Source organism: Rhinoraja longicauda, unplaced genomic scaffold, assembly GCF_053455715.1.
Source record: "Rhinoraja longicauda isolate Sanriku21f unplaced genomic scaffold, sRhiLon1.1 Scf000347, whole genome shotgun sequence".
Taxonomy (NCBI): Eukaryota; Metazoa; Chordata; class Chondrichthyes; order Rajiformes; family Arhynchobatidae; genus Rhinoraja; species Rhinoraja longicauda.
Window position 1 is genome coordinate 2,304 of NW_027601565.1, and position 15,688 is coordinate 17,991.

At 52.6% G+C, this 15,688-nt stretch overlaps 1 pseudogene; it reads left to right on the forward strand.

The window, feature by feature from the left end:
• Window positions 1–10,111: 10,111 nt before the first annotated feature.
• LOC144590842 (RNA-binding protein 8A pseudogene) lies at window positions 10,112–10,660 on the forward strand (annotated as a pseudogene).
• The last annotated feature ends 5,028 nt before the right edge of the window (window positions 10,661–15,688 follow it).

Sequence of the window (15,688 nt, forward strand, 5' to 3'; positions counted from 1 at the left end):
ATTCCCTTGCAAGGGGTGACATAGAATCAGGAGATGTTGAATCAGTATGGATAGAAATGAGAAATTGTAAGGGTAAAAAGACCCTAATGGGAGTTATCTATAGGCCCCGAAACAGTAGCCTCGACATAGGGTGCAAGTTGAATCAGGAGATAAAATTGGCGTGTCAAAAATGTAATGCTACGGTGGTTATGGGAGATTTCAACATGCAGGTAGACTGGGAAAATCAGGTTGGAAATGGACCCCAGGAAACAGAGTTTGTAGAGTGCCTTCGAGATGGATTCTTAGAACAGCTTGTACTGGAGCCTACCAGGGAGAAGGCAATTCTGGATTTAGTGTTGTGTAATGATCCTGATCTGATAAGGGGACTAGAGGTAAAAGAGCCATTAGGAGGCAGTGATCACAACATGATAAGTTTTACTCTGCAAATGGAAAGGCAGAAGGGAAAATCGGAAGTGTCAGTATTACAGTATAGCAAAGGGGATTACAGAGGCATGAGGCAGGAGCTGGCCAAAATTGTCTGGAAGGAGGCCCTAGCAGGGAAGACGGTAGAACAGCAATGGCAGGTATTCCTGGGAATAATGCAGAGGTTGCAGGATCAATTTATTCCAAAGAGGTGGAAAGACTCTAAGGGGAGTAAGAGACACCTGTGGCTGACAAGGGAAGTCAGGGACAGCATAAAAATTAAGGAGAGGAAGTATAACAAACAAAGAAGAGTGGGAAGACAGAGGATTGGGACTCTTTTAAAGAGCAACAAAAGTTAACTAAAAAGGCAATACGGGGAGAAAAGATGAGGTACGAGGGTAAACTAGCCAATAATATAAAGGAGGATAGCAAAAGTTTTTTTAGGTACGTGAAGAGGAAAAAAATAGTCAAGGCAAATGTGGGTCCCTTGAAGACAGAAGCAGGGGAATTTATTATGGGGAACAAAGAAATGGCAGACGAGTTAAACCGTTACTTTGGATCTGTCTTCACTGAGGAAGATACACACAATCTCCCAAATGTTCTAGGGGCCGGAGAACCTAGGGTGATGGAGGAACTGAAGGAAATCCACATTAGGCAGGAAATGGTTTTGGGTAGACTGATGGGACTGAAGGCTGATAAATCCCCAGGGCCTGATGGTCTGCATCCCAGAGTACTTAAGGAGGTGGCTCTAGAAATAGTGGAAGCATTGGAGATCATTTTTCAATGTTCTATAGATTCAGGATCAGTTCCTGTGGATTGGAGGATAGCAAATGTTATCCCACTTTTTAAGAAAGGAGGGAGAGAGAAAACGGGTAATTATAGACCAGTTAGTCTGACATCAGTGGTGGGGAAGATGCTAGAGTCAATTATAAAAGACGAAATTGCTGAGCATTTGGATAGCAGTAACGGGATCATTCCGAGTCAGCATGGATTTACGAAGGGGAAATCATGCTTGACAAATCTACTGGAATTTTTTGAGGATGTAACTAGGAAAATTGACAGGGGAGAGTCAGTGGATGTGGTGTACCTCGACTTTCAGAAAGCCTTCGACAAGGTCCCACATAGGAGATTAGTGGGCAAAATTAGGGCACATGGTATTGGGGGTAGGGTACTGACATGGATAGAAAATTGGTTGACAGACAGAAAGCAAAGAGTGGGGATAAATGGGTCCCTTTCGGAATGGCAGGCAGTGACCAGTGGGGTACCGCAAGGTTCGGTGCTGGGAACCCAGCTATTTACGATATACATTAATGACATAGACGAAGGGATTAAAAGTACCATTAGCAAATTTGCAGATGATACTAAGTTGGGGGGTAGTGTGAATTGTGAGGAAGATGCAATAAAGCTGCAGGGTGACTTGGACAGGTTGTGTGAGTGGGCGGATACATGGCAGATGCAGTTTAATGAAGATAAGTGTGAGGTTATTCACTTTGGAAGTAAGAATAGAAAGGCAGATTATTATCTGAATGGTGTCAAGTTAGGAGGAGGGGGAGTTCAACGAGATCTGGGTGTCCTAGTGCATCAGTCAATGAAAGGAAGCATGCAGGTACAGCAGGCAGTGAAGAAAGCCAATGGAATGTTGGCCTTCATAACAAGAGGAGTTGAGTATAGGAGCAAAGAGGTCCTTCTACAGTTGTACCGGGGCCTGGTGAGACCGCACCTGGAGTACTGTGTGCAGTTTTGGTCTCCAAATTTGAGGAAGGATATTCTTGCTATGGAGGGCGTGCAGCGTAGGTTCACTAGGTTAATTCCCGGAATGGCGGGACTGTCGTATGTTGAAAGGCTGGAGCGATTGTGCTTGTATACACTGGAATTTAGAAGGATGAGGGGGGATCTTATTGAAACATATAAGATAATTAGGGGATTGGACACATTAGAGGCATATAACATGTTCCCAATGTTGGGGGAGTCCAGAACAAGGGGCCACAGTTTAAGAATAAGGGGTAGGCCATTTAGAACGGAGATGAGGAAGAACTTTTTCAGTCAGAGAGTGGTGAAGGTGTGGAATTCTCTGCCTCAGAATGCAGTGGAGGCCAGTTCGTTGGATGCTTTCAAGAGAGAGCTGGATAGAGCTCTTAAGGATAGCGGAGTGAGGGAGTATGGGGAGAAGGCAGGAACGAGGTACTGATTGAGAGTGATCAGCCATGATCGCATTGAATGGCGGTGCTGGCTCGAAGGGCTGATTGGCCTCCTCCTGCACCTATTGTCTATTGTCTATTGTCTATTGAGACGGGGCAGGCGGAGACGGTGGGGGAGAGGCAGGGGCGGGCCAGGAGGGAGGGAGAGAGTGTGATGGGAGGGACAGCAAGAATGGGAGAGCGTGGGGTGGTGAAGGGGGAGGGGCAGATGGGGTGGGTGTGAGAAGGACAGATATGGTGAGGGGGACCGAGCAGAGTAAGGGGGAGAGGAAGGGGAGAGTAAGTGGAGGGGGAGAGTAAGAAGAGCAGTTAGAGGAAGCGGGACGGGGTAGAGGAAGTGGGAGGTGGGAGAGGAAGAGGGAAGGAGGAGAGGAAGACGCAGGGGGAGAGGGAGGGGAGAGGGAGGTGTTGAGGAAGGGGAGAGGGAGGGGAGAGGGAGGTGTTGAGGAAGGGGAGAGGGAGGGGTAGAGGGAGTGGAAGGAGGGGAAGAGGGAGGGAAAGGAGGGTGAGAAGGTGAGAAGGCGGGAGAGAAAGAAATGGAAGGGGAGAGAGAGGGAAGAGGAGGTAGAGAAGGGGAGGAAGAGAGGGAGGAGAATAGAGGGAGGGGGAGAGAGGGAGGGGAAGGGGAGAGAGGAGGGGGAGGGAGGGAGAGGGAGGGGGAGAGAAGGAGGGGGAGAGAAGGAGGGGGAGAGAGGGGGGAGTGGGAGGGGGAGAGATTGGGAGGAGGAGAGAGGGAGGGGGAGAGAGGGAGGGGGAATTTGGGAGGGTGAGAGAGGGAGGGGAAGAGAGGGAGCGGAAGAGAGGAAGGGGAAGAGACGGGAAGTGAGTGAGTGGAAGAGAGGGAGGGGAAGAGAGGGAGGGGAAGAGAGGGAGGGGAAGAGAGGGGGGAAGAGAGGGGGGGAGAGAGGGGGGAAGAGAGGGGGGGCAAGAAAGGGGGGAAAGAGGGGGAGGGGTAGAGAGGGTGGGGAAGAGAGGGAGGGGAAGAGAGGGGAAGAGAGGAAGGGGAAGAGAGGGGGGGGAAGAGAGGGAGAGGAACAGATGGGGAGGGAAGAGAGGGGGGGAAGAGAGGGGGAAGAGAGGGAGGGGAAGAGAGGGAGGGGAAGAGAGGGAGGTGAAGAGAGGGAGGGGAAGAGAGGGAGGGGAAGAGAGGGAGTGGAAGAGAGGGGGGGGAGAGAGGGGGGGAAGAGAGGGAGGGGAAGAAAGGGGGAAGAGAGGGAGGGGAAGAGAGGGAGGGGAAGAGAGGGAGGGGAAGAGAAGGAGGCGAAGAGAGGGAGGTGAAGAGAGGGAGGGGAAGAGAGGGAGGGGAAGAGAGGATGGGGAAGAGAGGGAGGGGAAGAGAGGGAGGAGAAGTGAGGGGGGGGAAGAGAGGGGGAAGAGAGGGGGAAGAGAGGGAGGGGAAGAGAGGAAGGGGAAGAGAGGGAGGGGAAGAGAGGGAGGAGAAGAGAGGGAGGGGAAGAGAGGGAGGGGAGAGGGAGGCGGAGAGGGTGGGGAATAGAGAGATGGGGATAGGCGAGAAAGAAAGGGTGAGGGGGGAAAGGATGAGGAGGAGGAGAGGAAGTGTGAGTGGGGAAGAGGAAGAGGGAGGGGAAGCGGAAAAGGGAGGTGAAGTGGAAGAGGGAGGGAGAGGGAGGGGGTGGAAGATGGAGGGGAGGAAGAGGGAGGGGAGAGGAATATGGAGAGGGAGGGGTGGAAGATGGAGGGGGAGGAAGAGGGAGGGGAGAGGAAGAGGGAGGGGGAGAGGGAGAGGAGAGGGAGATGGAGGGGGAGGAAGAGGGAGGGGGAGAGGAAGAGGGAGGGGGAGAGGGAGGGGGAGAGGGAGGGGGCGAGGAAGAGGAGAGGAAGAGGGAGGAGGGGGAAGAGGGATGGGAGAGGGAAGGGAGGGGGAGGGGATGGCGAGAGAGGGAGGGGATAGCGTGAGAGGTAGGGGAGTGGGGGAGCGGAAGAGAGGAAGGGGGAGGGGTACAATCTGTGGGAGCGCCAGTGACGAGCGGGTGGAGGGAGGGGTGGAGGGGGTGGGAGAGGGAATGAGAGAAGGGGAGGGTGCAAAAGGGGGAGGGAAAGGCGGGCGGAGGTGAGGGATGTGGTAGAGGAAAGTGCGGGGAGAGGAAGGCGGGTAGAGAGGACGGGGAGAAAAGCAAGGGGAGGAGACGGAGGAGGAGAGGATATTGATGGATAGGAGAGGGAGGGTGAGGGGAGACAGGGGTAGGAGGTAGGGGGATGAGGAGGGTCAGGTGGAGACTGTGGGGGAGGGGGAAAAGCCAGGAGGGTGGGAAAGCTTGAAGGGGAGGGTGAGGGGGAAGGGGGCAGAGGGAACAAGGGGGGTGAGAGGGGGAGCAAAGGAGCAGCAAAAATGGGCGTGTGGGGAGCTGGAGGAGAAGAGGCAGGGGGAGGGTAGGACGTGAGGTAAAAGAGGGAGATGAAGGGGAGGGTGAAGTGGAAGAGGAGGGGGAAGATGGATGGGGAAATGGAGGGGGCAATGGAGGGGGAAATGGAAGGAGAAGAGGGGTAGGGGAGAGGAAGGGGATGGGGAGAGGAAGGGGGATGGGGACAGGAAGGGGATGGGGAGAGGACGGTGTATGAGGAGAGGAAGGGGTTGGGGAGAGGAATGTGTATGAGGAGAGGAAGGGGTTGGGGAGAGGAAGGGGATGGGAGAGGAAGAGGGGGGAGAGGAAGGGGGATGGGGTGAGGAAGGGGTATGGGGGGAGGAAGGGGGATGGGGAGGAAGGGGGGTTGGGAAGAGGAAGAGGGGGGGAGAGGAAGGGGGAGGTAGAGGAAGGGTGGTGGGGAGATGAAGGGGGATGGGGAGATGAAGGGGGATGGGGAGATGAAGGGGGATGGGGGAGATGAAGGGGGATGGGGGAGAGGAAGAGGGGGGAGGAAGGGGGAGGCAGAGGAAGGGGGATTGGGGAGAGGAAAGGGGATTGGGAGAGGAAGGGGATGGGGAGAGGAAGGGGGATGGGGAGAAGGGGGATGGGGAGAGGAAGGGGAGGGGAGCGGAAATGGAAGGAGGAGCGGAAAGGGAAGGGGGAAAGGGGAAGGGGAGGAAGGAGGAGGGGATAGAGGAGGTGGGAGAGGAAGGTGTAGAGGGAAAGGAAGGGGAAAAGTGGAGAGGAATGGGAGGGAGTTGGGAAGGGGGGAAGGGAATGGCGGAGGAAAAGGGGAGGGGAGAGGAAGGGGAGGGGGAGAGGAAGGGGAGGGGAGAGGAAGGGGAGGGCGGAGAGGAAGCGGGAGGAAATTTTGGGGAGAGGAAACGGGAGGGGGAGAGGAAAACGGTGTGAGGAGAGGAAAGGGGAGGGGAAGGAATGGGAGCGAGGGGCTTATGAAGGGGAGGGAGAGAGATGGAGGGGGATAGTCAATGGGAGTGCCAGAGGGAGTGGCGAGTGAGGGATGGAGGGACAGAGGGATGGGGCAGAGGGAGGGGTAAAGTGAGGTAGAGGGAAGGGGAGAGGGAAGGGTAGGTGAAGGGAAAGAGGAAGGCGGAGAGGCTTAGACAGTCGGAGCGCCAGGGGTATAGCGGGGGCGGGGCACAGGAATGGGCAAATGGAGAGGGAGGGGGAGGGGCAGGGTGTGGGGGAGGGGAGGGGGGCAGGTTGTGGGGGAGTGGGGGGGCAGGGTGTGGGAGAGGGGAAGGGGGGGCAGGGTGTGGGGGAGTGGGAGGGGGAGGGGCAGGGTGTGGGGGAGGGGAGGGGGGCAGGGTGTGGGGGAGTGGGAGGGGTTGGGTGTGGGGGAGGGGAGGGGGGCAGGGTGTGGGGGAGTGGGAGGGGGAGGGGCAGGGTGTGGGGGAGGGGAAGGGGGGGCTGGGTGTGGGGGTGGGTAGGGTGACAGGGAGTACAAGGGGCAAAGGGAGAGGCGGAGGAAGGGGAGGGGGGAAGGGGTTAGGGGGAGGGAGGGAGGGGGAGGGGAGGAGGATTGTTGCTGCAGTAGATGGGCGGAATGAGGGGGAAGGGCGTAGGGAGGGAGAGGGGAGAGGCGAATGAAGAGGGAGAAGCGGCGGCGCAACGGTGCAGCGTAGGGCGGGGCGTAGGTGCGGGGCGAAGGCAGTGGGAGGGGAGGAGCTTGGGGAGGGGATGTGAGGGTCGCAGGGCGACGGACGGGAGGGGCGTAAGGATGGTGTATGGGAGGGACGTTGGGAGGGGGAGAGGCATAGGAATGGCGTAGGGGAGGGGCGTGGGGAGGGGCGTCGGAATGAGAGAGGAGGGGCGTAGGGAGTGGGAGGGGCGTGTGGAGCGGGAGAGGCGTGGGAGTGGAGGGCGTAGGGAGTGGGTGGGGAGGGGCGTAGGGAGATGGAGGGGATGGGCGTAGGGAGGGGAAGGGGAGGGTCGTATGGAGGGGATAGGGAGAGGGATGGAAGTGGGGGAGGAGCGAGGGGATGGAGGTATGGTGCAGGGGAGGGAAGTAGGGAAAGGGAGGGGCGGAGGGGGAGGCGGAGAGAGGTGGAGGGGAGTGCGGAGGGATGATGTAGAGTAGGGGAGGAGGGGTGGTGCAAAGGAGGGTCGTAGATGGGGAGCGGCTTTGTGTGGGAGGGGCGGAGGGATGGTGCAGGGGAGGGGTGTGGGAGGGGCGGAGATGTGGTGCATGGGAAGTGCGGAGGGAGGGGCAGAGGGAGGGATGTGGGAATGGGAGGGGGTGTGGGGGGGAGGGGTATGGGAATGGGAGGGTGTGTAGGAGAGGGAGGGTGTCTGGGAATGGGAGGTGTTGTGGGGGGAGGGGTGTGGGAATGGGAGGGGGTTTGGTAGAGGGAGGGGTGTGGGAATGGGAGGGGATGTGGGAATTGTAGGGGGTGTGGGAGTGGGAGGGAGTTTGGGGAAAGGGGGTGTGGGAAAGGGAGGGGATGTGGGAGTGGGAGGGGGTGTTGGAGTGGGAGGGGGTGTGGGTGGGGGTGTGGAGGGAGGGGGTGTGGGAGGGGGTGTGGGGGGAGGGGGTGTGGGAGGGGGTGTGGGGGGAGGGGTGTGGGAGTGGGGGGGTGAGCGGGGGAGTGTTTGTAGTGGGGAGACAGGGAGGAAGGTGGGGGGAGGAGGTGGGGGAGGGGTGAGCGGTGGGACTGGGGCAGGGGAGAGGTAGTGGGGGAGCCGGGGGGATAGAGAGCGGGAGCGAGGAAGTGGGAGGGAGAGGGAGAAGCAGAGAGGGCAAATTTGCTCATCTGCAGTCGCTGCATCTAACCCCAACTACCCGCCTTTGTTCCCTTTCAAATCCTTACCTCAAACAAACTCATTCCTGCTTCAGTTGTCCGACCAACAGTTGAGATCCTGAGCAGTGTTCCGGAGAGAGTGACGGGGGATTCCCGGTTTCTCCTGTAGTCCGAGACAGACCCTCAACGCACCAAGGATCCATAAGACGAGGCAACGGAACCATCGCCCGATCGCCAGTGAAACCGGTGAATTTGAAGTTTCAAGACTTCGGGGAAATCGCAGTGAGCTCCGTCCAAGAGAGAACGAGCGAGAGCGGATCAACATTGTCGCCTTGTAGCCGCAGACCCGGCGCCCAGACTCTGCCACAGAAGGGAGAACAAAGGGACTCAGTCCTCGGGGAGTTGCGGACGAACAGCGATACAACGGACACAAGTTTATCCAGTGGGGCATGTCCACAAACGCTCACTGCCCACACACTGGTCAATGAAGCGGCGGACAAATTGTCACCGCTCCGGACTGTGAATCAGTCTGCCGCAGTTTCAATGGCAATCGCTGCTTTGGGCGGGACTTGCAGCAGCAGGTAAACAACACCGCAGCCAGATTTCCACACAAAGGAAACCTGCCCCGACCCTCCCACTAACCTGCCGCCGCTCCCCGTCTCTATTGGAAACCGCCGCCTCAGCCAGAGAGTTGTGGGCGGGCGCGGAATACACCTGGGCTCTCAACACAACTAGTTATACAGCGAGCTGCAGAACAAAGGGAGCAGGGAACAGCACAGCATATAAACAGAAGCTGGGAACAAAGAACTACAGGCGCTGGTTAATACACACAAGGGCACTGTGTACCAAAGAATGCGACACGTATAATCCCCAAACCGAAAAGCATGGGTGAACCGTGAGCTCCACTCCCAGGGGAAGCCCGAGTTTACTTTCCTTTAAACTAAACGATACAGCCGGGAAATAGGCCCTTCGGCCCACCGTGTCCGCTCTGACCAACGATACTGGAGTAACAGGACAGACCTCTCCGTTGAAATCGCCGATACTGAATTGCAATCCGCAAAGGAGCGGAGCGGCCGCCATGTTAGTAAGCGAAACCAGCCGTTCGCTGCGCCACTCGCAGTGTAATCAGTTTTGTGGAAGAACAGTATCTGTGATGAAACCATTAAAATGCAGAATATAGGTCATCTATCAACTCTCATTTTGTTGTTGTTTTTAAATGTTTCCCCCCGCTTAATTTCTCAGAATTTATTATTTCTTACAGTTTCTGCCCATATCTCTCCCATCCTTCCTCCCCAGCCCCCTCTTTTGTGCATGATTGTGTGTTTGTGTGTGAGAGGCAAGATAGAGATAAATAGATCTCAAAGTTCGTCCTCATGGATCAGAAGCAACTTTGATTTAAAGCAACGCTCTATTTCCCTCTTCATCTTATATTTCACATGATGTACAGAAATCATAAAGGCGATTCGACCTTTATGGCTTATACGTAGACACACACACACACACACACACACACACACACGCGCGCACACACACACACACACACACACACACACACATTATATATGTATATATATTTATATATAATTTCTTCCTTCTGATTTCCTCTAATTATTTGTTTAGCAACCTTTTTCTTTCATTCTTTTTCTCTCTCTCCCTCTCCCTCTCTCTCTCACACACACACTCACTCTCTGTATATATATAATCATAATCGTTATGACACATTACTCACCACATGGTTCTCCCTATCATGATCACTGTTCTCTCACATACATTTCATTGGGGCCTACCCATACACATTAGCAATCAGTGACATCAAACTTATTTCCAGAAATCCTAATATTGTGAATAAAATAACTATGAACACATGCCAAGATATTTTTTTCTGATTCTTTTCATTCTATATTAGTGGACCAGAAGCAGTTTTGATTTAAAGCAACGCACTATTTCCCTCTTCATCTTATATTTCACATGATGTACAGAAATCATAAAGGCGATTCAACCTAATACAGAAATCCTAATATTGTGAATAAAATAACTATGAATACATGCCAAGATATTTTTTTCTGATTCTTTTCATTCTATATTAGTGTAATAAAATGTAATGCATACATGCCTACACTGATACAGAGGCGCTAGCTTTAGACATGAATATGTACATTACTACCATAGTTTATTTTGAACAACATATAATTGAGGGGGTCGGTGCAATATAGTGCTAACCCTCACTTTTGTGTAAAATGAGTGACATGCATTAACACGCTCATTACCCACTTCCCTCACACTGACCGGAGGTAGACACAAAATGCTGGAGCAACTCAGCGGCTCAGGCAGCATCTCGGGACAGAAGGAATTGGTGACGTTGCGGGTCGAGACCCTTCCGTAGGTTCACCCATCTTCTGCTGGACCTCCATGAGGCGGGCGGCGACGACTTCGCCATGGACGACGACGGCGACGAAAGTATCCACAAACTGAAGAAGGCGGAGACGAGGAAGGGGCGAGGATTTGGCTCCGAGAAAGGCGCTCGATCCAGGCTGCAAGAAGACTACGACTCCGTAGAGCAAGGCGGCGACGAGCCGGGCCCTCAACCCTCGGTGGACGGGTGGATTCTGTTTGTGACCGGGGTCCACGCGGAAGCCGCCGAGGAGGAAGGACATCCAGAACAAGTTTGCCGAGTGCGGTCCGATCAAGAACCTGCACCTCAACCTGGACCGGCGCACCGACTACCTTAAGGGCGACGCTCTGGTGGAGTACGAGACCTGGGCTACAAGGAGGCGCAGACGGCCATGGAGGGTTTGAACGGGTCCGAGCTGGCCGGACAGCCCTACAGCGCGCACTGGGGCTTCGTCACCCCCCCCCCCCCCCCCCCCCCACCAGGACCAAGTGGCGGAGTGGTCGCAGGAGAAACCGGAGCTCGGACATGAAGCGTCACTGAGCCGGGACGGAGTGTGGAGCGACCGGTGGGACAGAGCCGGGGACCAAGACGCTCCCGCAGATCGCAGTGCCCAAACTGAGCCGTGCGTTACAGGGGCCGTTTAATCTCAGTCGGGACTGCAGTGGGGCTGGGGAGAGGGTGGGGAGGGAAGAGTAAGTTTGGCTTGACAAAACAGCACTCGGAAATAAAGTATATTAGTTTTTTTTTAAATCTTCAGTCTGAAGAATCATTTAGTGCGGGGGCCTCGAAAATACGGGGCCCGATTCATCTGCTACTTTTGGTACTAGGTTAATCCGGCACTGGGTCTCTGGCGCTGCAAGGCAGTAACTCGACCGCCTCGCCAATTTTGCAGCGTTCAAGTCAAACTATGCTGTATGGCACAGGTAATCTATCTGTGACCATCGCAGAGCCATTGAAGATGCGTAGAGGGAATTTCGGTCCAAGCTGGCGACCCGAGGCAGTGAGACGGACACCCAGAGATTGTGGCAAGGCTTGCACGCCAGAACGGGCTAAAAGCACCATCGATGGCAACAATGGGTCTCTCCCCGAAGAGCTCAATGCATTCGCCGCCCGCTTTAAACAGGGTGCCTGGAGGAATGTCACCTGCCCAGTCAGTTTCTGGTGTACCTGCACCAACGGTTACTGAGGCATGCGTAAGAGTGAATGTGTGGAGTGCAACTGGCTCGGATGCAGTCCCCTGCTGTATACTCAGGACTGTGCGGACAAATTCGGCTCTTACCACATCTACTAGTCTGCAGGAGACTAGTCTGTGGTGGGCGGATCATGAACAATGACGACACGGAGCACAAGAGGACGACGGGGAGCTGAGCAACACGGTGGGTGTCAGGAGAGCATCCTCTCACTCAAAGCCAGCAAGATGAAGGAGCTAGTTATTGTCTGCAGGAATCTTGATGGAGCACCCTGCCCTAATCTGCATCAATGGGGCCAAAGTGGAAATGGTTGAGAACTTGAAATTCCATGGTATTAATATAACCAATGATCTGTCGGGCAACGACCATATTTAAGCGTCAGCCAAGAAAGCACATCACTAGGAATCTGAGGAAATTCGGCATGCCTCCAATGATTCTTACACACTTCAGGGTTTGGTGCTGGGCCCACTGCTGTTTGACGTCCATATCAATGATTTGGATGAGAATGTACAAGACATCACTAGTATGTTTGCAGATGTCACTAACGTTGGTGCTATTGCAGATAGCGAAGATGGTTGGTAAGAATGACAGCATGACCTTGATCAGTTGAGCTGGTGGGCAGAGGAATTGTTGACGCAGTTTAATGCAGATAAGTATGAAGTTTTGCATTTTGGAAAGTGAACCCAGCGCACTGGGTACATAGTGAATTGCAGGTCTCTGAGGAGTGTTGCAATGAAGAGAGATCCAACAGTGCAGGTACACAGGTACGATGGTGTGGTCAGGAAGGCTTTTGGCACATTGGCCATCATCAACCAGAGTATTGAATATCGATGTTGGGAGGTCGTGTTGCAGTTGTACAAGACAGTGGTTAGGCCTCAGAGTATTATGTTCAGTTTTGGTCATCCTGTTGGAGGAAGGATGGTGTTAAGATGGAAAGGATACAGAACAGATTTACTCGGATGTCGCCAGCACTCGAGTGTCTGAGCAATACAGAGAGATTGAGGAGTCGAGGACTTTATTTATTGGCGCGCAGGAGGACCAAGGATGATCTTTCGGGTTTTCAAGATCATGAGAGGAATAGATAGTGTGAATGCACAAACTTAAGCAGAGTAGGGGAATCGAGAACCAGAGGACATGGTTCAGGTTGAGGGGTGAGATTTAATAGAAACCTGAACGGCAAATTATTTAAACAAAGCATGATAGTTGTGTGGATCGAGCTGCCAGAGGAGGTAGAGGAGGCAGGTGCAATCGCAATGTTTAAGAAACATTTAGAGATGCACATAGATGGGTTGCGTTTCGAAGGATATTGCCCTAAGTTGCCAGGTGGGCCGAGCGTCGATGATGCATATTGCTCATCAGGGGCAAGTTGGGTGGACGTGCGTGTTTGCGTTCTGTATGACTCTCTGTCTCTTCAGAGTATATCCTGTCATCTTCGTCTGTCTCAGAAGCTCGGCAATTACTACGGTCTGTTGTACAATATCAACAAATTTACTGTGCTGGTCATCCTCTCCCCTCTCGCCGCCCTTCTTTGCATTTGTCCAACAGTTCATTTGTTGTTAACATCCATTCATCACGTAGATCAACATCGTCTCCAATCTTAGTCTCCATCATATTATGAACATTACCTCTCTGGTCACGGTTGTTACTCACCGCAGATCATTACTTTTGGTTAGCTCAGGTAAGGTCCATTACTGTCATGGGTACTGGGGTACAGTGGACATTTTTGTTTTGCATGTTAATCCAAAAATATTTAGATATATCATATGTAGATGCAGCTGTTCAAACTTATACGTGATAGAGCAAAGAGAAATATACAGAATGCAAACTGAAGTTCGTGATACAGAATATAATTCTGAATATCGTTCTTTATTCTCGTCAAACACTGATTTATCTGTAAATTTGTAAGAATGAACAACATCTGCGCAAACCGCATTGCGTAATTCTGGTCTACCTTTGTCCTAAGAAACGGACATGCACAGTTGGAGAATTCGAGCTTTGTAAAAACACAAAAGACACATTCAAGCAGATGCAGAAATTCTTATTTAACCGTTCTGACGTGCACAGCTAGAGCGACAGATGATGCAATTCGTCTCTAACCTTTGAGACCTCCCAGTGGCTTGGCGGTGTTGTAAACAATTAACATGCGACCACATTAGGTTTCAGGCACAGGTTTAGGATTGGGATTATTATTGTTACATGTACCGAAGTGAAAAAACCCTGCGTTTTACATGTTATCCACGTACACCAGATATTCCATGCATAGGTACAATGAGTTCGCACTGAAGTCCCATAGATAGAGCAAAGGAGAAGATACAGATTGCGGAATATAGTTTCAGCAATGTAGCGCATCCGCTCCACAAACAAAGTCCAATGTCATCAATGGGGGAATGTGAATTCAACAGTAGCATAGCTTATGGAAGGACCATTAACAAGCCCGATAACAGATGGGAAGGAGCTACAGGTGGTGCGCGCTTTCACACTTTCACGCTTTTGTACATCTTGCTGAGTGGAGCAGGGGGAAGAATGAATGGTCGGGATGAAACATGTCTTTCATTATATTGGCTGCTTTTCCGAGGCAACGTAAAAGTGTAGATGGAATCAGTGGTGAGAAGTCTGGTCTGTGTGATGGACTGGGCGACATCTACATATCTCTGCAATCCCTTGCGTTCCTAAGCACAGATTTTCTCTAAACAAGCTGTGATGGAACCCCACATTAGGCTTTCTATGGTGCATCTTCAAACGTTTGGAATAGTCACTGGAGACATGCCGAGAATTCTCTGTCTCCTCGGGATATAAGGGGTGAGTGCGTGTGCCTTCTGGGTTGTTGCATTTGGGGAATACTAGGGTCAGCTGGTAGGATTTTAGAGTACCCCTCACACGTCCTGTTCTCTGCGTTTGAGTGGCTCCTGTCAGGACGCCGGCATCGCTGCCCAGGCTGTAGGACACAGAGGAGAATGACAACCTTTGTACCCAAAGCTGTTCAGCTCCTCAACTCCCAACCACCCCTGTCCCGCAGCTCACCCTATTAACCGCCGCCCTCCCCCCCCCCCCAATAGTTTTTGTACCACTCTACGTGCCTCTGTAAATTGTCCCACGGGACCAAATATGGTGTTTTTGAAATTTGAACTTTGACCTTTGAAATTTGAAACTATCAACCATTTTCCACTTCTACACCATTGATGCTGGTTTGGCCTGAACTGCACCATGCTTCCTGAAGTCAATAAATAGCTGCTTCGTCTTGCTGGCATTGGGGGAAAGATTATTGTCCTGGCACCATGTACTGTATCTCAGTTCTCTATCTCTTTCCCATACTCCGTATTGTCATTCTTCCTGATTAGACCCACCACAGTGATTTTGTGGGAAAAACTGAAGATATAATTAAACAAATTTGTCCGTACAGTCGAGAGCGCAAATGGAGCATAGTGGGGGGACTGAGAACGCATCCTCGCAGGACACCGATATGGAGAGTTATTATGGACGAGATGCGGGCGGCACGGTAGCGCAGCGGTAGAGTTGCTGCTTTACAGCGAATGCAGCGCCGGAGAGTCAGGTTCGATCCTGACTACGGGTGCTGCACTGTAAGGTGTTTGTACGTTCTCCCCGTGACCTGCGTGGGTTTTCTCCGAGATCTTCGGTTTCCTCCCACACTCCAAAGACGTACAGGTATGTAGGTTAATTGGCTGGGTAAATGTAAAAATTGTCCCTAGTGGGTGTAGGATAGTGTTAATGTACGGGGATCGCTGGGCGGCACGGACTTGGAAGGCCGAAAAGGCCTGTTTCCGGCTGTATATATATGATATGATATGATATGCTGTCCCCTATCCTCACTGACTGAGGTCCGTGGGCATTACAGCCTTGAAAGCAGTGACGGAGACGAGCAGATTCCTAGGTCTCGTAGTTTGGAGATAACAGCCACCCCTTCCCCACCAGACACAGGTACACACGGTCACACGCACAATCCCTAGCTCAAATATGTTTTGAATTCAAGATCATAATTACAAACTGATTTTGGTTTCATATTCATTTCCACCCAAGTCACATTGGTTTTCATTTCCCTATTTCTCACAAAGATCTTCGCCCCAACCCTGTCTGCATTTCATAAATGGTCATTCTTGTTTACTGGGGTAGATAATACTGTCTACGATTCAGATACATCTGCGAGAATATTTTACATCTGACCTCAGTCACTCCAAGGTGAATTCTTATCCTGAACGATAATCCGAACGTGATCATCCATAGGCGGTTGTAATTCTCTCAACATCTATCCTGCAAAGTTCTCGCAGAAGTCTCGATGTCGGGGTCAACACATTCACTTATCGTTCTTACGAGCTGCGCAGATTGGATGAACTGATCAATTGTTCGCCTTTGAGAGCCACTT